The sequence below is a fragment of the Pectinophora gossypiella genome, chromosome 6 (assembly GCF_024362695.1).
Source record: "Pectinophora gossypiella chromosome 6, ilPecGoss1.1, whole genome shotgun sequence".
Lineage (NCBI taxonomy): Eukaryota > Metazoa > Arthropoda > Insecta > Lepidoptera > Gelechiidae > Pectinophora > Pectinophora gossypiella.
The window spans coordinates 17141838-17165965 of NC_065409.1; the positions used below are offsets into that span (position 1 = coordinate 17141838).

At 38.4% G+C, this 24128-nt stretch overlaps 1 protein-coding gene across 1 annotated transcript in view; it reads right to left on the reverse strand.

Annotated features, from left to right (window-relative positions):
* The window catches only part of LOC126367748 (protein tiptop-like), a 324845-nt gene that overhangs the window by 276666 nt on the left and 24051 nt on the right, over nt 1-24128 (reverse strand). The window contains exon 2 of the mRNA XM_050011462.1: nt 18381-18420. The gene's annotated coding sequence lies outside the window, so the exon portion shown is untranslated. The remainder of the gene's footprint in view (nt 1-18380; nt 18421-24128) is intronic.

The following is a 24128-nucleotide window of genomic DNA, read 5'->3' on the forward strand; positions in this document are numbered from 1 at the left end:
TGGTTCCATCCCAATGTTGTACATTACATATTAGAAAGATATTCAAAAATTTCGTAATTTCACTCAAAGTCCTCACTCAAGTATGTATGTGGAGTATTTTACTTAATAAGTGTAATTAAATTAAAAACAAAACAGCATAAAGTCCAACGTTTATATCTTAGCACAAATATAAAATGTTTTATGAGTATTACCTTGTGACAGAACTAATTCATAGATCATCTCTATCATACATAATATCGCGTGCAACAAAATCACATTTCAAAGTCTAAACCACCTGAATGAACCCTTCACATCATATTCCAGCGATAACATCGGCGAATCCGAGACATCCACAGACTCAGATTCCATCAAATCTAATATTCCTAGATTAAAAACTAGGCATATCTCATCCCACGGCATCAAGCGAAGACGCGCCGTATCTCAAAATAAGAAATTGCATTTCAAATGCGAGTTATCTCGATGATATCGATACCTGCATCGATATCGGGCATCGATTCGTCTCGGCTAGGCCTTCAGGTTTTGTCATCCGATTGCAGTATCACAGATTGCTGAGTTGACAGTGTATTTTGAACGGAGAAAGGGGTGATCGTTTCGGAAACTTTTCGCGGGGTATCGTTTGGATGATAGATATTTTTGTATTTACAAAAAGTACTTAGTTCAAAGCTATCTCTCGCCCTGTCGCACGTATTGGATTTGAAATAACATAATAAGATACCTGACAAATTTAAGAACGTACTAATTATTTTTACATCGTCTGATTACTTAATGTAAAAAAATTATAGGTCCGCCTTTCTACATAAGCGACTTCATGTCTAACCTTCAAGCCAGCGAAGAAAAATCCAGCCTAATACACTAGGCCACATACCATCGAAACGCATTTCTCGGGAATGTGGGTTTCCTCACGATGTTTCCTATCACCGCACCTGCCGACCTGTGTTGATCTGACCTACGTTGTGTGCAGGTACGTGTTTCCTAAAACATCCAGCCCATAAGTCCTGATCCTCATTACACTTGTTATCTGCAACATTTAGAAGCAGGCTGAAGCCTGCGCAGTCCGTCAGGCGGTCAAACGCGCCGCGGTGCGTGGGCGCATCAATTTGCATAACTTCATTAGCCAACTCGGGCCCGATACCGCGCGCGTTATCGCTCCTCAATTGCGCCTTTACGTACCCCCTTTTTCTTTCTTTTTTTTGTAATCGACATTTAATTAACCGCGTGTGAGGTCCGACGCCTTAACTGTAATTGCGATACAAGTCTTAACGAAGTTCTGTTGAACTTTGCTAAAACGTGTCGATAGTTATGTTGATTGGCAGGTGAAAAGAGCTAGGTATATTAATAACAACAGGAAACTTTTTGAGGTTTCCTTTTGAGTATAAATTTGTGTAAGAAAACAATGAATATTGACTGTGTAGGCAACAGGTGCAGAGATAATGTACCAAACTAGAGTAAAGTAAAGCTGTATGCAGACATATACGGCTAAAGCTTATTTTGTATTTTTTATTTTTTGCACTTTTTTTTACTTCAAAAAAGGAAGATACTTCTTTTTTAAAACACTTGAACATGCATACAGTGGTCATAAACATAAGTAATTAAAACTCCACAGATGACCTTCTTGCTAAATATCCCTACAACATTCGTTTTTATAAAAATAAATACTGTAAAAATTTACGTAATTTCTTTTAATCTATTCACAATCGTAATTAAAAATCGGCCAGAAATATGTAAAACAAGGAAAGGAAAGCACGTAAGGGCAGTACTGACATTTGCAAGTGGCGTGTGCGATGCAAATGCTCGGACCACCGCATGCGCACCTACTCGACATAATTTATGTACTGCGCGAAAAATAAAATAAAAAGTAAATTTAGATACGCATAAAATCACTCGCCTTATCGATTGTATTGACTATCTCAGTGTTTGGAGGACTAGATTATTTTTAATTTAAGTTAGCACATTTTTATTTTTATTTATGTCGCGCTAAAATAAAATAAAAATTAACTTAGATACGAATAAAATCACTCACGTTATCAATTTTATTCACTGCCTATCTCGGTATTTGCCAACTAGGTTATTTTTTTAAATTAAAATAAAGTTAGCTCTTTATGGTACACTTCTTTTGTGATATATCGATTTTATATTGTCATAAAAAGTTGTTATTTTTTTTTTATTTTAAACTAGACTGTAGCAGTCCCGCACACTGCGGGTCTGCCCGCAGGAAAACAGCGTGGTGAAGTATGCTCCCATACCCCCTCCGGTCGATTGAGGGGAGGCTTGTGTCCAGCAGTGGGACGTGTATAGGCTGTTCATGTATATGTGTAAACTAGACTAACCGATTATCTTCTGCTTATCGTGTGAGTTGTGAGGTAGAATACCAACCTCAGCAACCCTGGTGTCAGCGTTATTACTGAGCCGCCAACGGCCCCTGATATGACTCATGTAACTACTACTTACTTAGGTACATCAGTAAGTAGTAACCGGGACCAATGGATTATAGAATAGTATATTAAAAATATCGAATTATCAAAGTGTCTGAAGTTTCTTCTGTTTACTTACTTATGATTGTATCCACCCTATAGAGGCTCACAGGCATGAATTTCTAATAGTCTTCGTATTTCAAATCGGCTCTTTTAAAATATAATCATCATACAATATCTGTATGTAAAAAGAAAAATAAATACATATCAAAATTTAAATAAATAGTATAAATTATAACAAGTTTAGTTTAGTAGTATTATTAACATTTCTCAATAATAAAGTGTGCGATCAAAGTAGACATGTAAAGTATAGGCAGTATGATAGTGGAATAATGTCCCGTCAGTGTGCACCGCGCCTTACCCACGACGTGCGTCGGCGGACACTATTGTAAGGCTGTGGTGCAAGTGAAAAGAGAAGAACATTTTTTTTATATATTTTTTTTATTTGATTTTCTAACAGTCACTTACACAAACACATTATAATATGTTACATTTGAAAACATAAAAGCCAAATGTAGTGACTAATTATAAGTAAACACTGCATGTAATTGTGTAGAAAACAGCACACGTCAACTGGTTTGCATACCAGCGAGATACCTTTTTGATTCGCCTGGGATATTCATAAATTTTCTATTTTTTCCTAAAATTAAGAGCTGTCAATCATCCGTCCCTTTCCTTTTCGGCGGATAAGAAAATAACAGGTATAACTTAAAGTAAAATTAGGAGGTGTCTGCAGGAATCGGGGCTATTATCAAATTCTTATGTATAGAATTGTGTTGCCACCTATATTGCTTCTCTTTATTAATGTAGACCAAATGTTAAATGCTGACCATCTACAAACTGTAATACCATTTTTATTGCGAATAATTGATTATGAATTATGAATTATTTTGATCAGTATAATAATGAGTGAAAGATGTAATTTTGCCTGGGTATAATAAAAAGGGTTGCCATTTATACCCAAAAACAATTATTGAAGATGTTATACATGAAATTAGAAGGTTAACCGAAGGAAAATTTTTACGGCATCTTCTATGTTTTTTGGGAACGTATCCTGGAAAGTCCCTCATTACCTTGCAATACACCTCCTCGGGGCTTCGCATGATGCAAGAGCTGGTAGTTATCTTTATCAAAGGGCAAGTTTAGCAATTCCGAAAGGTAAAGCTGCGAGTGTTGGGTACTTTGCCTCGATGTGGGATTTTATTTAAAGTCATATGAATATATTGGGGGGTTTTGATTGGGGTATGCTCCATACCCCCTTTGGTTGATTGACAAGAGGCCTGTGCCCAGGAGTGGGACGTATATAGATAGGCTGTTTATGCTATGTATGTATGTGTTTGTATTGTTTTTTATTAATGTCTGAAAAAAAAATCTATATTACCTTATTCATTTGTTTCCGCCATGTAGCAGCGTACGCGAACGCGATAATAAATAGTTTTGTATGCAAAAAGTATAAATTTATATGTATTAAGTGTGTGAATTATTAAAAGTGACTAGAAAAAAAAACCTTTTTTTTCTAAACATAGGAAGTTAAAAATTATTCAAACTCTTGACGCAACTAAATACTTGAAGCAACTCGCTCGCCGCTCAACTCTTGCGCCGCTAAGCAGCTCTGTTTAGTATACAGGCTGTAATAAGCTGTTGTGATATAACATGACAGCGCCTACCGTAATCCCTTGTCGGTGGCTGCTTCAACTCTTCGACTGACTGCCGTCAACCAGTGGGGCTCGATGGCGAGTCGTCTAGTTATAGCTGTGAGTATGTTTATGTTTAGACATCTTGTATTGTATGGTAGTGTGTTGGTGTTTAGGTTCAATTAGAGAGGTTGTAAATGTTCTGAGATAGTCAGAAAACGTGTTTCTTTAGGTATACAGGGTGTTCGTGATATCGTAACGAATACTGAGAAGATGATTCAGACCATGATTCTGAGTTATTATCAAGTGGAATTTTTGGTCGCAAAAGTATGGAATTGAAAGTAATGTTTCGAGAAGCTCAATCATATCTCAAATTTTTATTACGATGTCACAAACGCTTTTTTTACTTATTGTAGGTTTGCTTAAGGCATTATTTTTTTCGGACAGATAACATTTTACCATAATCTCCTCGCGCGCTGTGAAAATTAGATCTGTCAAAGTACGTAAGCTAGTGTTGTAACTGACGTTCATTAGCATAGTGATGTATCAGTCGAGATAATGACGATAAGGTCGATCGATTCTTTTCTATCTAACATTATGCAAATAAAGTTAACAATGTTAACCAGATGTTGTCCTAAAGACAATTTAGTTGAATTAAAACCATAACAAAACCATTATCATTTAGGTTAAAACTACAAGAACTGTATTATCTTTTTCACATTAACAATACGAACAAAACAAAGTTCCACTTCACTGTCTAGTAAACTTCACTAATATACGGCAGTCAGTGCGACGCGTCACAATTTTCTCAGCGAATGAAAACTGCAACGTCGACGTTATTAGACGTCGGGTAGACGTCGCGACGTCTTGACGTGCGCCCGTCGACGTCACGGCGCGACGTCGCGCGACGTTACGCGACAACACGTCACTGCACCGCGATATTAGATCTGCATCTCAGTTCTTACGATGTGTTGTGAATTGCATGTTACGCTGACTCGAGGAAACTAAGAATAGCCAGGAATAACTTTGCGTTGTGTGTACGTAGTCGTCTTAGTGTAAGTGTATTGTGTAAATACGTCATAATGTGTAAATATATTGACTGTATTGTCTAAAAATGAAATATGTTTTACTCTTTTTTTTATAATACTGAATTGGCATGTAAATTTACATTCACCAATAAACATACTAAAAGCGAACAAAAGATGATTTAAGTAAATAATCAAAGGAAATCTTACTTTTCTTAAAAAAAACATAGATACATCTGTATCTACAGATTAAACAGAAGGCGAACGTCGTATCTTATAAGGAGGTGAAGGAATTGGTATTTGATAGACAGAGCGTGGCTCTTAAATTAGTGATTAGTGATGACATCTATATCTCCCTTTACGTGGGTACCTATATCTGAAAAAGGTGCTACGGAAATAAATCATGACATTTATAGATCAAGTAAATTCGCAACTCGTTATGTAATAGTTTTTGTTTATCGTAAAGACAGAATTGTAGGTAAACTCGCAACCAGATTAGCTAAACTAAAATCTCAAGTACCCGATCAACTTACAAAATTAACAAACGAAACAATAAACGCGCACAAACAAACCAGGAAACATTAACCGTTAGGATTCGCGTTCATAAATCAAATGTGATTTAACGTCACATCAAAAGGGAGCCTACATAAAACTACGAACGATCGCGACTCATTTTACGAGTACCAAGAACGTAGTGACGGACGAAACACTGTCGCGTAAATCAATTTAATCTTCGTTGCAAAGACAATTGGCAACAGTCACTGATGTAGAACAACACACAAGGTTACCAACATCAGCCTAAGAGAATTAGCTTTAGAGTTTAGAGTCAGTTGGAGCAGGAATGATGGTTAAGGTAACGCAGCGAGTGGTGGACGCATGAATCAAAAACAGACGTCGCTCGTATTCCCGTCTCTGAATTAATGTCTAATACGGCAGAGTGGCGTGTAATTGCCAGTTGACTTTTATCGCGAGCTGGTATTGTGGCGGTAAATCAAAGGGTAACATAATGGTACAAATGGCCACGATGTTGGACCCGCTCTGTGGCTCGCTGTAAGACTAGTTCTGCCATACCAAGATGGACGGCGGTGACGGATTTTGTTAGAGAATTATGCTGGCTAATGTCTTTACATCCTCGTTGATTCATATCTCTGAGTCAGGTTGTCTATTCTAGTTACCAGGCATTTCTGTTTATGCCGGTTCGTTTACGAATTCCATGACTGAAAGTAAAGGTTATTTCTTATTGCGTATTTATCTTTCGTTTTGTGAAGGTCGCTGTTTAACTGACTACGTAAAGTTAAATATCCGTTTACCTCTAGACGGCGACATGTGCGATATAATACCTAACACCAGAGATTACGGGTGCGATTCGCAAGAGGGTCAATTTCGGAAACAATTATTTTTTAAACTGGGTAATTTACAATTCACATCAAAACAGTAAGATAGAGCATGCTTCGTACCCCTTGTCGACGAGAGTAGGACGCATACAAAGTTGACCGTGCTGGCTATCGACTCACGAATAAAGTTTAGGCAAAGCGATTCACCTATTGTTGAATGAAAAGCGGTTTCTAAACGTAATACCGGGACTTGCGCAAAAGATGTTGACTGATGAAAGGATGCTCCTACGGGCCTACCTCCTTAGTACGTATTGGATTTTGGAAAATATTGTAGATCCTGTACTCAATGAAGAAAAATTTAAAACAGACGTTCTAAGCAATGATTTCTTGTCGTCCACTCCGATGACCTACGCCCACAATGAAAAAGCCATCTGACAAACACGGATTACCCACTGAACAAGGTCCTGTGGTACACTGCCTCTTAAACGGGGAGTACCGGTTCGAAGCCTATTACGAGACTTGCACCAATGAATTATTAATTTATCTATGAAAAAGGAATAATACTACGTATAGGCAACTCTCCGCTCTCCCCTCGAACATAGTTTAAACTTGAATCGTATGGCGTCAGACGTCACACACACAGATGCGCGTGTACGACAATGTCAATGTGTAGTGTCTGTGTAAAAGGACGTCGTTTATATGAAGTGTCCAAAATGTGCTTAAGTGCAGTTTTCACTAATACAGTTGTCACTTTTATTATATACGGTGATACGGCTCACCACCTATCACGCTGGTTTAACAGAAAGCTGAGTGAGGTGTGGGTACTTAGTTCATCTTGAATGTACCTCTGACTATCCCATTAGTATGTAGTCGTGAGTTGTCTTCAGAGATCAACATCGATCTTCCACACTAATAAGCTAAAACCGTCGCTAAACCTGGCCAGGCTGTGCCTATATATGTCAAGTCTAGACCTAATGTGGTTCGGCGACATGATACAAAAATACCCTGGCTGTCTGATGCCTGTTCACCCAATTAACCCGCAAACGTCAGTTGGACGTATTATCGAAACTTAATTTAGTTGATTATTGATTTTGCTAACTAGGTGGTTGTGCTCTGAAATGTTTCTGGCCGCAATGACGCCGATTCCAGTCCATGAATAGCCTATTTACTTCCCACTGCTGGGCGCAGGCCTTCTCTGAATCAACCAGAGTCGCCATGGAGCATACTCCACCACGCTGCTCCAACTCCAGTGGAGGTTTACGGCTACTATCCGGAACCAACGGCCAAACAAATCCTCCGAAGCACGGAATCAACATTTTCGGGCAATCAAGACTCAGTGGTTCCAGCCTCCAATGTCCTTACCGAAGAAAGGACAGTCTCATAAATGTTTCGACAATGTCGCCATCGGGAATCGAACCCGGACCCCTAGCAGACAATCAGTCATGAAACAGTTCCACAATATTCATCTAATAACGGGGTCATGCTGCAGATGTGAACAGCATTTTTGTTCTGCAAAAGCGGGCCATTCGGGCGATTTACAAATTGGGACCCAAGGTGTCACTTAGAAATAAATTTAAAGAAATTAATATTTTAACTTTGGCATCACAATATATCTTTGAAAACTTAATATATGTAAAAAAACATATAGGATTATTTGCAAAAAATAGCGATCGGCTCATTGTTAATACCCGGAATAAAAATAAACTTGCTTTACAAGTCAGTCGATTACATAAGATTACTAAATTTTTTAAGGGGCAATGTATACGTTTTTACAATAAGATTCCCATTGACATTCAGAATTTGCCTTTCAACTGCTTTAAGACAGTAGTTAAACAAAAACTTTACAAAAAAGGTTATTATAAAGTTAGTGATTATTTAGAAGATATGAATGCATGGGATTAACTGTCTGAGAACTGATATTAGGCAGCTAAATTACTCAATTGTATATCAATATTTTATGTTTATTTTTATTTTTTTTAAAGAACGTCTAGGGCCCTGTGCCGAGGTTTTTCTTGCAGCTTCTTTTCCCCGGCTATACAGGTTGTGAGAAGCTGCAGTAGTTTTAGGCGGATGAGACGTTCGTTATGTAAAAATTGACGATTCAAAGTGTAACTATGTTACCTACTGAATAAAGATATTTTTGAATTTGAATTTGAATTTAACAAGTGACAGTGGCGACGGGTTATATTAACTTGTGACTCTGCCCACCCCATTAGGAGTTACAGACAAAAGTGTGTAAGTAACCTATCAGCACTAATTCAAGAGCCACGCTCTTGTCGGTGTAGCATTCTCCATGCTACTTTTTAGGGAAAAATAGGGCAGTGGTTTCCCTGTTGCCTTCCGCCCCGCAGTACTCCGTCTGACGCGAGTGTGATGGCGCCCAGAGTAGTCTATTTCAAAGCCGTACTAGGACTCCTGTCCTCCGCATCTGAATAGTACTGACAGTTACTGCTGCCCTCTGTCAGGTTTCAGGTTTCTTCGTGTGACTTGCCCCTTCCGTCCTGCATTGCCGTACCGATGGCTCCTATCTCCACCTCTGCAACCGTTGAGATCTTCACCCATATCCCATGTATGTTAATTTAGTATATAACTGATTCTCACCTATCACGTTGTTCTAATAGAAGCCTCGGTGAGGCGTGGATTAGTTCATCTTGCGATGGCTGTAACTCTGGCTACCCCAATAGGATGTAGTCGTGTTTATATTATGTGTTTTGTTACTATTGATTATGCTAACTGGATGTGAGCTGTGGTGTGCGGTTACATCTGTTGTTTGTGGTCAACGACTCCCGCATGTAACCTAGTCAAATGAGATACTTATACCGAAACGTCAAAACAATACATTTCAATGGAATTTGTATGGATTTCGCGTATTTACACATGTATTCATTAGCATAGTGATGTATCAGTCGACGTTAGGATCGATTCTTTTCTGCCTTACAGTAGGTAGGTCCGCGCCATAGAATAAGGAATAATACCACGTATATATAACGGAAACTCTTCGGTCCCCAGCAGCGACTGTTCCTCCCCCCCCCCCCATTTATTACGTCATCAATAAACGTATCTATCGAACACAGCGTAACAAAAAATTTATTCACTTACTTATTTTTTTGTAATACATCAACAACGGTACATACAAACATACAAAAAACATAATATAACGCATATTTCCCAGTGGGGTAGGGTTCTTCCTATCGAGTGGGTTGTGAGGTGGAATACCAACCTTTTTTATACAAAAAAGAATTTATATAAAAAGCACACTATGACGTCATAGACAAACGTGATAAAACGTCGCAATTAATATTGTAAATAAGTTAAATAAAAAAAAAGAAAATGCTTTTCGCTAGTTTTGGATCTGTCTTTATTTAGTACCTAGTGCACGACCCAATTACACAATATAGGATACACATATGATAAGTTAGTAAAGTAATATAAGTTTGTGAGTTGTCTGAGCGACCTCTATGGTCCAATGGTTAAGCGTTGGGCTCACGATCTGCGGTTCCATTCCCGGTGGGGACATATCACAAAAATTACTTTGTGTTCCCTAATTTGTTTAGGACATTACTGGCTGATCACCAGATTGTCCGAAAGTAAGATGATTCGTGCTTCGGAAGGCACGTTAAGCCATTGGTCCCGGTTACTACTTACTGATGTAAGTAAGTAGTCGTTACGTGAGCCATGTCAGGGGCCTTTGGCGGCTCAATAGTGACCCTGACACCAGGGTTGAAGAGGTTGGTACTCCACCTCACAATCCACACGATAGGAGATAGAAGAAGAAGTTTGTGATTATTGCCTTTCATGTTTAATCTCACGTCAATCCCGGTTACCCATCATCTTTTGTTTACACAGTAAGTATAAACCAATTCTTTCTTTCATAAAAGAATCGGCGCTCAAAAATTTGAATAGCAGAAATCCATCCGTCTGATAAAAAGATACCCTCTATTGTTAGCGAACAAAAGAAGCGTTAATCGTCCGATAGGTACAGCATTCGAATCCCGGCATTGTCCTCCATTGTCCGAGCCGCGAAAACGCAGGGAAACTCATTATTGGGGGACCCACTTCGGATTTGTGATTTGAAAGTTACGCACTGGGGTTTAAAAACGGAGCGGTTTTCTTCTGGATACTTTAAAACATATTGCTATGTTTTACAATCTTTTTACACCATAATTAACTCATAATCCATATATGACTTGTACTTGGTGTCCCTTTTTCATTAATAATGTAATTATTGAATGGTCGTCCAAATGGGAAATACCGAAATATTATTTAATGTTCAACGACATGAAAAACATCCAATATTTTTTAAGCGTAATAGTTAATAACATACATACTAAATTCACGCTCGTAACCCCTAATGGGATAACTAATGAATAAATCTGCTTTAATCTGACGCTAGGCCTGGTGAACTCGGTCATAGAGACAATCATTCTACACAAATTATAACTAGTAAATTGTATAAAAAAACAGTAAACTTAAATATATTTTTTAAAGGAAAGTTGTATTACTTATCATTGCTAGTATTTTGAATACTTTATTCTGTACCCATTTTATACCGAAAACTGGACATTCCGTATAAAAATATATTTATTATCGAGTGCAGCCTAACGCATAAATGTGAGCGAGACACAATTCCCGCCCTATCCCTGTTACTCCTTAGCGGCAATACTTAATACTAAAAAAAGACACAGAGAGGTAAGGTCGCCTAATACGAATTGGTATAGGACGAAGAGTTACTTTTCCGTACGTAGTACTTTTCTTTATTCTATGACTAGAATAAACACCCGCCCAATAAGTGAAGCTTACTTTATGTAAAAAAGCCTATTATAAGATTAATGATTACCTAAATGATAAAAATGTCTGGTATTTAATGTGTTCCTCTAGTTATTAAATAATTTGTAATGTACCCTTATTGATTTAAAAGATGTGTTGCTGTTGCAGTTTCTTGTCATTTATTCTCCTCAGCCATAACACCTTGCGAAATGACGTAAATTCACAAATGTTACATTGACGTTCAACAAGTTTATCCATGATAATTACATTGAATAAATGATTCTGATTTGTGATTTCTGATAAACGCCGCGTTTTCCCGTGCGCGTGTGTCCTCAGTCACTCTAACGTTCGTCTCACAATCTCATCGAGTCTCGAAGATGATCCGATAATGAGCTTCAGATCACTGCTCATTGTTTGTTGGTCCATTGTTGGCCTGTTTGTCATCCCATCAAGCCCATCTTCTAAACTATACCTCTTAGAAACTCATTAAAAATAGTATAAAACCCGACAAAGTACGAAAAATCGTGGTTTAAAAAGTATGAAATGAAATATTTATTTGAAATGAATAAGTGATGTGGAGATAGCCGAGGTCGTATGCCGTGGTAAGCAAACTCTTAGGACAAATTGCCATACCACCACCGGAGCATCAAGAAGCTTCTAATGCACACCATTTTTAAATTCTGAATAGTGGTTAAGAAGTGGTGAAGAAGAAGGAGGGAACAACGTACGATAAGGTGCAACAGTCCAATCAGTTTCTTGCAAAGTAATAAATTAACTGGTTGCACTTAAGACCTCCTGGTTACATGTCGCTTCTGTAATAGACCAAAAACACCTACAAAAACATAAATTTTATAAGTATGACAACTACTCGTAATGGTTCATAATTTCAAATACCTACTGTTTACAAATAATTCGCTGGGCTCAGTAACTGCACGTTGCTTTTTGGTTACATACACACACATACAAAGCGGTCAAACATATAATCCTTCTTTTTGCTTCGCTGCTGTCGGGTAAAATGCAGTAAGTCGATGTCTTAAAAATCTTTTAAAATAAAGAAAAAATCGCGAGAGGTTTACAACCCTACGTCGTTATTACTTTTTTACCACTTTAGTATACTTCACAATAACCACGTAATTTAAATGTAGTAACGATCTAAATAATGGTAAAGTGAGTCACTATCTGCTACTAGGATCTAAGGTCGATGACCTGGTAGGCAGACAAAAATCACCATTGTAATTGGTCGGCCATTTTCCTTTATTAAGCGGCTAGCGGTCTCAGATTCAGTTCCACTTTAGTAAAGAACAAAATAAATTAAAATTAATGCTATAAATTCCGGTAAAGATTTGCCAACGCCTTATAAGTGATATTGTTTGGAGATAGAATTGATTTAAATGGGTTTCCTTTATTTATTGGCTGTTAGCATATCCTACGATATACCTAAAGATATATCTATTAAGATGGTTTGTTATTAACGGCCTCCGCGGTCCAGTGGTTTGAACGTTGGGCTCACGATCCGGAGGTCCCGGGTTCAAATCCCGGGTTGTGAGGTGGATTACCAACCTCAGCAACCCTGGTGCCAGGGTTATTATTGAGACGCCAAAGCTCATGTAACGATTACTCACTTACATCAGTAAGTAGTAACCGGGACCAACGGCTTAACGTGCCTTCCGAAGCACGGATCGTCTTACTTTCGGACAATCAGGTGATCAGCCTGTAATGTCCTAACCAAACAATGTTATTCCGTGTTTGTTTTATATTTGTTTCTATGGTGTCCCTATATAATGAACAGTTTTTCCTCTCTTTCTTACATCAGACTTCTGATTCTGTTTTAAACAGAAGTTACGATACCTACACTGTTTTATAGTGTAATAATGCATACTTGCATTTTATAGGTATCTGAAACAAAAAAGCAGCTACCTCGCCAATCTACTAACTTACTAAAAGTTTTACTGCTTTTTTGTTCTATAGTCTCTGCTTACCCCGGTGGGAAATAGGCGTGAGTTTATGTATGTGTATGTAGTTTACTGAAAGTAAGCTGTAAACAAATACCACACTAAGCAAATAATTATATCTATTGTGGCAAAGGCCTCTCAGCTGCTTTTCCATCCCTTTCTGTCCTGAACAATTTCTCTCAACTCTTTGACAAAAATGTCCAGGTCATCTCTCCAAGAACGTACATTGACCAAATTGGAGATGTCCTTAAAAAGGGTTCAGTACGATCTCGACTCTGAACGGGCGTGCGTGTACGAGATTGATGAATGTGGAGGAAGCAAGAGAAGTGTGTCAGGATCGAAGCAAATGGAATTCCATAGTCTCTGCTTACTCCGGTGGGAAATAGGCGTGAGTTTACATATGTATGTATCTCTCCAAGGCTTCCTAGGTATGTCCTGTCATGAGCAATATAATGTACCCACTTTGGGACTCTGTCGCACTAACATATTTGACATTTAGTGAGACTTACAGTTCAATTTGTCAAAAAAGTTAATGTGACATGGTACCAAAGTGTATACATTAATGCTCGTGACCGTCCATCTGCATCCGTGTGCGTGAGTTTTGTAATATTAATTTCTTAATCATACTTTATCACGGTCACGCCACTTTCCCTTCAAAGACCGATCACACATCACCTTGTACCTTTCTCACGACCTGTCAATTTTCAAGTTAATTAACTAGTTCTATAGTTACTTTGGAATACTTAACTTGAGATTATAGCTTCCGTTAAAGAAACATTTTAAATTCTCAAAGTTTGATGACTAATGAATAACATACATACATACACACATAAACTCACGCCCATGTTCTCCGAAGGGGTGGGCAGAGCCACAAATAATCAGAAGACTATTTGCAGCCACTTTTGATACATAGTCCTAAGATGGATAATGATGAACCGTATGGTGATAAGGGATCAGCCTATCGCCCATATAGATTCATCATTTTTGGTAGGACGCCTTCCCCTTTGTCGGCTTTTACGACATGCACGGGTGGAGAGGCAGCAGAAGACATTCTATGTTTTTTCTTTACTCCCAGTTCAGTAGAGGAGCTGCATATGAGTATACTAATAACATGCATGTGAGTATACTAAGGACCCTATCTCACTATGACACCATGGTGGCGCAACCGTGGTTGAGCAACCAACAAAATGTATGCAGTTGAATAAGCGCTACTTCAACTGCCGGGTTAACATGCGTTGATAAAATTATCGACCGAATCAATAAATTTTGTCGAAATCGATAAATTTGTATTTTTCTCTATATCTGTCATTTTCTTATCCGACGAGAAGGAAAGGGACTGATAATCAATTTTAAGCACAAATCTATAGCAACCCTACAAAAATTTTGCATTGGCTAATAACCAGACAGAATTAAGTTGACAGCACACGTCAAACGGTTTGCATACTAGCGAGATACCTTTTTGATTCGCCCGGGTTATTCATTGATTTACTCATTCCTCCTAAAATTAAGAGCTGTCAATCATCCGTCCATTTCCTTTTTGGTGGATAAGAAAATGACAGGTATAACTAAAAATAAAATTAGGAGGTGTCTGCAGGAATCGGGGCCAATGTCAGTACACATTTCTAGATAAAAATATTTTAATCAATAGTCGCCTATTCAGGCATTAAAACGGGCAGTTTCGCGAAACAGTGGCGGTATTTATTGACACAGCTTGTCCTAAATTCAATTTGACGTGCACATGACGTATCTACTTCAATTTATAGCGAAAACAATCGTTCAGGCTTGATTGAATGACTTTCAGATCTTTGCAAATCGGATCGATGACTTTTCAAAAGGTTTTGGTTCTCCTAAGTCCTTATTATGTTTTACGTGCTACCTAGAAGTACTAAGTGTACTTATTTTGTTATAAATTATTACAGTATTTGAGGTCTTTTTTGACGAGATTTTAATTGTAGGTTTGTCGCATTATGGCATTAACAAAAAAAATAGTCACGCAATCCCTAACGGGGTGGGCAGAGCAATATTGCTTTCTTAGGTGAATTGCTTCGATGTGGCCGGCCATTTTAACCCCCCTGATGGGAGAAATAGGCAATGTTTATCCTCATTAGTGCTAGATTTCTTTTCGTGTCGGTTGTGAAGTCAGTGCCCGACATAACAACCCTGGCACTTCCCGACTAAGTACACCATCTCTTCCGGATATAAATCAACAAGTACACGTCATGTGACCGCGTCCGCGGACATTTCTCTGAATCATTGAACGTGTTTCTCGTCTAGTGTTGTTGCTTGTCTGGTTGTCCGAATTTCAGGATCCTTAGAAGCATCCCAAAGAAAAAAGAACAGAGTAGTCAAATAATTTGCCTTTGATTGACAAGAATGGAGAACGCTACACCGATCAGATCGTGGCTCTTAAATTAATGATGATGAATAAAACGTATAAATAGTTCTAATTTAATATGTATCACGCATGTGGCCGAGTGAGTGATAGGTGAGGTGAGAATTAGACGATTGACATAGACATAGACAAATGTTTTATTTGCTTTTAAGAGCCTAACGTCGCTCTGACACATCACTAGTACTCGTCTCGGGCTATTTCGACCCACTCCGGGCCGTCTAGACCCGTCTCGGGCTGTACGCACGGAGACAAATACGTCTGGGGCAAGCATTGACCTTTGGACGGGACATTCATGAAAGATGGATGTCCTTAGAGTAAATAAACGGATCAAAGTAAATTACTAGTTTGAATGACGTGGCTGGTTTATAGAAAGAAATACATGTGAAATAAACATATGTAAATATTACATGCTTCACACAATACGTCGATGATACCCACAAAATTTAAAAAAAATCAAATCAAATTCAAAAATAATTTAAAAATAACCTGTTTTTTATATTTAATTTTTTCAATTTCTTTTTTGTTATTATAATTACAGCTAAATCTTGAAACACAATGTTTATAACTTGAATTCTGATTTGATACCTTTTTTTTATAATGTTCACCCATGTGCCTTTGCATGCTCAACCATTATCTATAAAGGCTGTTGCACACCGAACGCATAAGCGTGTCACGCATAGATCCGTGAGTGGCGTGCGGTTATTGCTTTATAAAATCAAATGTAAATTTATAAAATCTAGTTATAGATTTTGGATGGAAGGCGTCACTTCATCTGCACCACTCTTCAGGTGCTGACGTGCACACGCACTGAACATTCACATACACACATAAACCCGTAATCCCTAATGGAATAGGCAGAGCCACAAACAATCAAAGACAACTTACAGCTCCTGTTGTTACGAAATTACATGACAGAAAGGACACAATCCCTGTATCACATTTGATGGTGGCAGACGCACTGTAACATTTTCAAAAAATCGTCTTGGAGCACAAATGGTACTGCGGCGATGGAGACTCACGCGCCACTCACACGCATTCGGTGTAGACTGTTCATTAAAATAAGTAACACACACGCATTGGACGCTAACGCTAGCAGAACAACATCAAGCATGCAAATATCATTCATCTAAATGATCAACTGGCGAAGACGATTATTCACAATCAATGCAGTGCGGTGACGTCACGCGTGTCACCGCCGTGTTGGATGCGCGCGCGCACGTCTCGTTGACAGCTGCCGCGTCGATCATAATCAACGTCTTGTTATTAGAACGGTCAACGCGAAGCCGAATGGACGTAGAAAATGTAGAGACACAGTATAGAGCTTCCTTTGTGGAGCTTCTAAGATATTTTAACACTTTCAAGGACAGAACGTCTGCGGACGTTCCGATTCCATACTACCTATATATTATGAACCATCAATAACCCATGATCTCTGCCCGTGAAAGGGTTAAAGAGACTCATGTGTGCTCAAAGGGTTGCTAATCTAAATAATTTAGTTATTCTTGTTGTTAACGTTTCTTTATGTATTATGTAGTTTATGTTATGTTTATAAATGTTGGAAGAGATGACATTTTTTTTTGACGTGACTTATTGTAGATTTGCCGCAGATGGCATTAATTACTTGGCCGGACAAATGGGGAGCGCTGAAGGCTCTCACTCGGTACAACGTTTAAGACCACAGGCCTGAGGGTGCCCAGTTGGGCGCGAACCTCGGCTCAGGGCGTCGTCTGAGAGGAAAAATATTTGAAAGAATTAATCGACCCGAGTGGGGTATAGCGATAAGCGCTGAATGAGGGATGAAGAGCTGACAGTAGTTGACCAAATTACAGGAAAAAGTACAGGTACAATTACAGTTAGCTCATGATTCCGACTAAATAATATCAAGTAGAATTTTCCATCGCAAAAGTATGGAATTGAAAATAATTCAAAAACACAAATATAATCATGAATTTTGCGACGGAAAATTCCACTTGATAGTCACTCAAGAATCATCCTCCTCAGTTTTCGGTACGGTGTCACTAACACCCTGTATACTAGTTAACACACTTATATCCACTCGAAAAGTACCTATTAAAACAAGGAAGACTAATATCGTCCCTAGTTTAGCGTCAAGCAGGGTTGTCATCAACTGTGCGCATGCGCTTGTCTGCGTCGCGTCGTCGTAACGAGCGCGCGCCGTCAAACGACGCGCTCCGAATAGTATTCCGAGAACGATGCTAATTTCAACGCATTGTGTTAAAGATACACTAGTTTAGTCTAATATACTAATTCCGTGCTTAACATTGTAAACATTTTTGGGTAATTTTGTGTATTTGTGGAAAGTTTGAAACTTAGGCCCTATGGTGCTTATTTTGAAGATATCAATGCATGGTATTAACTGTCTGGGAATCAATATTAGGCAGCCAAATTACTATAACAATATATTTTTATGTTTATTTAAAAAAAAACGTATAGGGCCCTGTGCTGAGATTATACAGGTTGCGTGAAGCTACAGTAGTTTTAGGCGGATGACACAACGTTATGTAAAAATTGTCAATTCAAAGTGTAACAATGTTACCAACTGAATAAAGATTATTATTGAATTTGAATTCGCGTTCGACCAAAATCGTACCTCTTGGTAAGTGACCATGCTAGCCTTAAACTCCTGATTATATATTTTTTTATACTTATTATTAAGATCCCTCCCTCCTGTGATTGAGGGGAGGCCTGTGCTCAGCAATGGGACGTATATAAGCTGCTTATGTATGTATGTATTATTAAGATAATAAATAAAATTATAATTATTAATAAAATAATAAAACTCACGTTGCACTTCTCTACTCCATAACTGTCACAGCATCAGGATCTGAAAATAAAAAAAAAATGTTAATCTCAGATCATTTTGCGCTTGCTTGGGTATATAGCCGTTAGCTTATGTAGGTATTAAATGCCAAAAAGTTCGATCTGCCGTAAATGTTTTCATATCAAACAATGGCCCCGATTCCTGGAGACAACTCCTAATTTTATTTTAAGGTATACCTGTCATTTTCTTATCCGCCGAAAAGAAAAGGGACGGAGGATTGTCAACAAGTTAATTTTAAAATGAATGAATAACCCGTGCGAATAAAATAGGCATCTCGCTGGTATGCAATCCGTTTGACGTGCTGTCTACTTAATTCTGTCGTGTTATTGGCCGATGTAAATTTTAGACGGTTGTTTTAGATTTCTGCTTAAAATTGACGTGTATTCCATAAATTTCATGTTTGTCGATTACCTACCCGTCCCTTTCTTTTTCAACGGATAAGAAAATGACAGGTATAACTTAAAATAAAATTAGATGGCGTCTGCAGGAATTAGCACCATTATATTAAAAAAAAATATAAAGAAAAAGAATTACATACATACATACATACATAAACTCACGCCCGTAATCCCTACTGGGGTGGGCAGAGCCACAAGTAATCAAAGACAACTTGCAGCCACTGTTGATACGATGTCGTAAGCTGGATATGATGAACCTTATGGTGATAAGTGATCAGCCTATCGCCCATAACCTTAGTCCATCATGTTGGAGGACACAATCCCTCTGTCGGTTTTTACGACATGCCCGGGAAGACAAGCAGCTGAACGTTTTCTATGTTTTTTATTTGCTCCCAGAACAGCATAGAAGCAGAATTATATTTGAAAAATCTAAAACACAAGACTTGCACCAACCGATTGTAAAAGTAAAAATGTATTTCCTAGACAAAACATTGAAGAATACATTACAGTTGTTTGAAAAATCGATAAAACGTTGGTTGAAAAATCAACGATGCCTGTGGAGAGAGGATTAATCGATCGTCGCAGGCGCAGGATGCAATCCCGCGCTCTCATTATTTATAGTGCCCTGGTAATCGCCGGCATATTTTATACCACAATCTCAACATTGTAACGTACGGGGATTTTCTTTTATAGTTTACATAAAGACTCAGATTTATATAGGCACCTACTTCTAATCAAAAACGTCTCATCTTAAGTTTATCAGAAAAATGTTAAATACGAGTATGAGGAATAAAAAACAAATGCACTTATTTTATCTTCTTTTTATCATGTTGTGAGGTGGAATACCAGCTTATGATTGAGCCGCCAAAGGCCCCTGACATGGCTCGTGTAACGATTACTCACTTATAAATAGTAACCGGGACCACCGGCTTAACGTGCCTTCCGAAGCACGGATCATCTTACTTTTTTTTGATGTTCATTCTTCAAATTCAAAATTAAAATTTATTTGAAATTGTTTTGTCGAATAAACATTGGTAAGTGTTTAGATTTTTTCATAAGAATTTGTTGGTAATGAGGACTTTCCAGGCGGGACGGGGGGTTTGAGGACGTTCCCCAAACATAATATAGATGGAGCTGTCGAGACAACGTGATATTTACCTAGTTCCTCGGGTAAATAATTATTCAAAAATACTATGTAATGGCAGAATCATATATAAAAATAATTGTTGCTTGATACTTAGATCACATTATGTATATAACTATGTTGCTACCTACACTGCTTCTCTTTATTTTGATCAAAATAATAATGGTTGGCAGATGTTTTGTGCCTGGGTGTAATATAAAGGGTCATCATTTATACCCAAAAACAAAGATAAGAGATGCATATGTCTGTTATCCATGAAAGGTCAAACACAGGCAACTCTGTACAGCGCCATCTGTATTGTTTTTGGGGAACGTAGCCTGGAAGTCTCTCATCATATGCCAGCGTTATTACAAAAGGAAGACTAGCTTGCTAGGCCTTAACTTTGCGTAGTCCGATGATAAACTCTACATTCAACATCGTCCATTATCATCATAAAAAGAGCCACGCTCTTGTCGGTGCAGCATTTTCCATGCTACTTTTTTAGGGAAAAAAGGGCAGTGGTTTCCCTCTTGCCTTCCGCCCATCAACAACATCAACATCATCATCATCATCAGCCCATTAACGTCCCCACTGCTGGGGCACGGGCCTTCCCTATGGATGGATAGGGAGATCGGGCCTTAAACCATTACGGGGGCCCAGTGCGGATTGATGGTTATTAACGACTGCTAATGCAGCCGGGACCAACGGCTTAACGTACCTTTCGAAGCACGGAGGAGCTCGAAAAGAAAACTTTTTTTGTGGTCACCCATCCTGTGACCGGCCTTTGAGGAGCTCGGTGGCGCAGCGGTAAACGCGCTCGGTCTGCGATTGTTGAAGTTAAGCAACATCGACATCGTCCATAGATAATAACATTATTATACATGAATGGTACATAGGCACAAACGTTTACGTCACGAACTGCCTTCTTCTAGTTCGTCTATCCGGTACGCCTATTCTGAGAAGACCCTCGAACCATCAATCGCTGGAGACACGCCCTCGCCGTGTCTCGCGTGATCCACGGCACTACAGGGCACTAGGCACCTAGCACGCAACTGCCGAGTAAATCTCCGCCGGTCGTAAACACTTCTCGTAAGGTCTCATGTCTTCGGTAGACAACCCTGATTGGGAGTTATTTCACCTGTTATGACTATCAGTTGATGGGAATTTTGTAGACGGTTTTATTGTTACTATCAAATGCTGGGTGTAATGGTTTGGTTAGTGCCGTAAGTTTTATAGATAATTCGCCTGTTACTATTACTAAGTACGTTCGCGTGGATACAGCAAAGTTCGTCTCGGAAACAATTTGTGAAAATCTCGTAAGGGCATTTTTATAACATCTGAATAACATCATATTCTGATGTTATTTTCTTCAAAAAAACCTCGATGTTGCATAAATGCAGTTTTATCTGAAGTTCATTTTATATTTTTTGAACTTGTTGAAAATTAAGGTGTAGGTTGATTGAAACGCGAAAACTTTGGGAAAAACCGAAAATCGCTGGTGTGAGCGGTAAGCCAACCCGACTGCCGACATTGACACACACAAAAGTGTACGAGGCTTATTTAACAAAAAAATATTATGTTAGCTAGCAGCTACCCACAAACGATTTTATAAACTTATTTCAAAACAAACATACTACTTATAGATGGCGGTACCTGTACCGAAAATACTATAATAGCATAGCAACATAACATAAGATCACGGCCACATTCCCAACCAGGGCAGACAATCGTGATATTTAAATCATAGTGAGTAAATATTAAGGTGCGTCGCCTACATAAGGCATCAGACTTGTTAAACTTGTTGAAAGTTAGTTAGGTATAGTTGTAGTCTTTCTTTCTTTTTTAAAGATTATCCATTCATTCGTTCATTCTATTACACGCCAATATTTCGTTGAACTGGAAACTAAATTCCCTAGTCTCATGTTTGTAGACAGTTATTCTGACAGTCAATCCAATAATTCAAGAAAATAGGTAAATAACAGCCCGCTAATGTCTACAATCACCTACGTAAGTACTTTAGCACTCCTACATATTCAACTTTTGAGCGCAGGATACTAAACGTTTGACATAATGAGATACCTATTATTTTTCGTTGAATTTATCAAATGGCGACATGGCGACATTCTGAAGCTCAAACGCGTACTAAACATTGGCATAGGTTTCATAATGATAGCTGTAGCCGTTAACGAGATATATAAATACACCAGCGGTCCTGACGTCAGGATGGCCGGTGTATGAGACATACCATTTAGCGCTCAAAGCTTTTAAGTACAAATCTACATAATCTTAGCACATTTTAGATCAAAATGCGTACACTCTTTCTATCTACTCAGCCTGTATCCACCCACTGCTGGGTATAGGCCTCCTCTCTTTCACGCCATCTTTTCCGGTCCTGTGCAAGTCTCATCCATTGCTTAGATATCGCATACTATCCCTTGGCCACCATTCAGTTACAGCCTTAGTCCATCTGTTGTCTTCCCGTCTTGCCATGTCTCCACTTAAGCCTAGCAATTCGTAGACCTACATTTTCGACTTTGGTGCGTTGCTGAATTTCGACGTTTGGAATACGAACTACCAGTCTACAATCTACAATACACAATCGTTTGGTATACAATCTTTCTGCATATATTTTATTAAGATATGTGATGCGTTCCTGACGTTCACCACTAAATTAGTTTTTTTTTGTAATAATGTTAATAACGAAACATTAATATTAGGGCTATATCTCACTAGGGCAACATGGTGACGATGCCAACATTATGCATGCATCTGACACCAACTTGGTTCGTTGCAAAACCAGACACCAGAGGGGCTGACTAAGTTGCAAACGATTTTGATAATCGACAGTTTTTTTGACGTCACTTTTTGTAGCTTTGCCTCAGACGGCGATAACCACTTGACCGAAGGAATCGACAGTGACAGTGATAAAAAACATCACTTTATGTCAATTCCATACGTACTTTTTTATTGTTCCTGTAGATTGCTGGCCCCAGGGTAGCGTTTATACAACTGCAAACATGATGTTGTTGATGTCCTAGTGAGATAGGATCTTCAGATTCGGGAGGTTCATTAGCCGTTGGTCCCGGTTACTACTTACTGATGTAAGTACGTAGTCATTACATGAGCCATGTCAGGGGCCTTTAGCTGCTCAATAATAACCCTGACACCAGAGTTGATGAGATGAGTAGTAATATATCTCACAACCTACACGATAGAAGAGAAGAAGTGCAAAACATAAGAACATTTTCTATTAAGTTACGATTCTATTATCGGTGTAATATACGCCCTGGAGATGCGTATATATTCAGTTGTTTTACGACGAAACATGAAGGCAATAACATATCTCCATCATGCCTCTGGGACGACCCTTTAATTACCCTATTCTCAAAGAAGGCCGGTGTTTGCTTTAGCAAAATTTACGATCCAGGCATTATCGAATATATTTCCAATATGCCATAACTCATTCCTGACGCGAACATGTGACTAATTAAACTTAAGTCGATTGGAACAGAAATGCAGATTGAATTAATTTTTACCCGTTGCCGGCAGCCAATCGTAAAAGCGCTATAACCGCGGATCGATTTACTATACTCTTTGATGCGCGAGCGCCGTTTTTTCTCTAGTAGCGCACTGTATAATCCAGGATTATAATCATTACATACAAGATTACTCGTTTTACCGGCGATAGTTGTGAGTTTTATGTCTGTGGACTCCTGTGGAACTTTTAACTTTTTTTTTTAATTAGGTTGTTTCCACTTCTGTTTAAGCATTAACCTACTATACTTTTAATAATTTACTTATATTTTTTTATTTTTATAAGGATTTCAATCTCGATCCATTTAAGCTTAAAGTGAATAATAATTTACCTAGACTAGCGTGTTTCATCACGTAACATATAAATATAATTTTCGGTCACTGCGCTGGTTTACGAACATGTTAATAATGGTATTAACTAAAGCTGAAAATCCTGAAGACGTCACCAGGTAGACAAATCGCATAAATGCTAAGTATATCACTCATATCAGGAGCATTATACGTCTAGAGCAAAAAATGGAAGACATACGTCTATTATGCAAGGGAATAACTCATAGCGATCTGATAACTTTCACTAAAAGATTTCAGAGTCTTGCCAAATTGAGAAGTAGCAATTACCCTTGAACCCGCGTGAAACTTGCGGCCATTAAATTCGG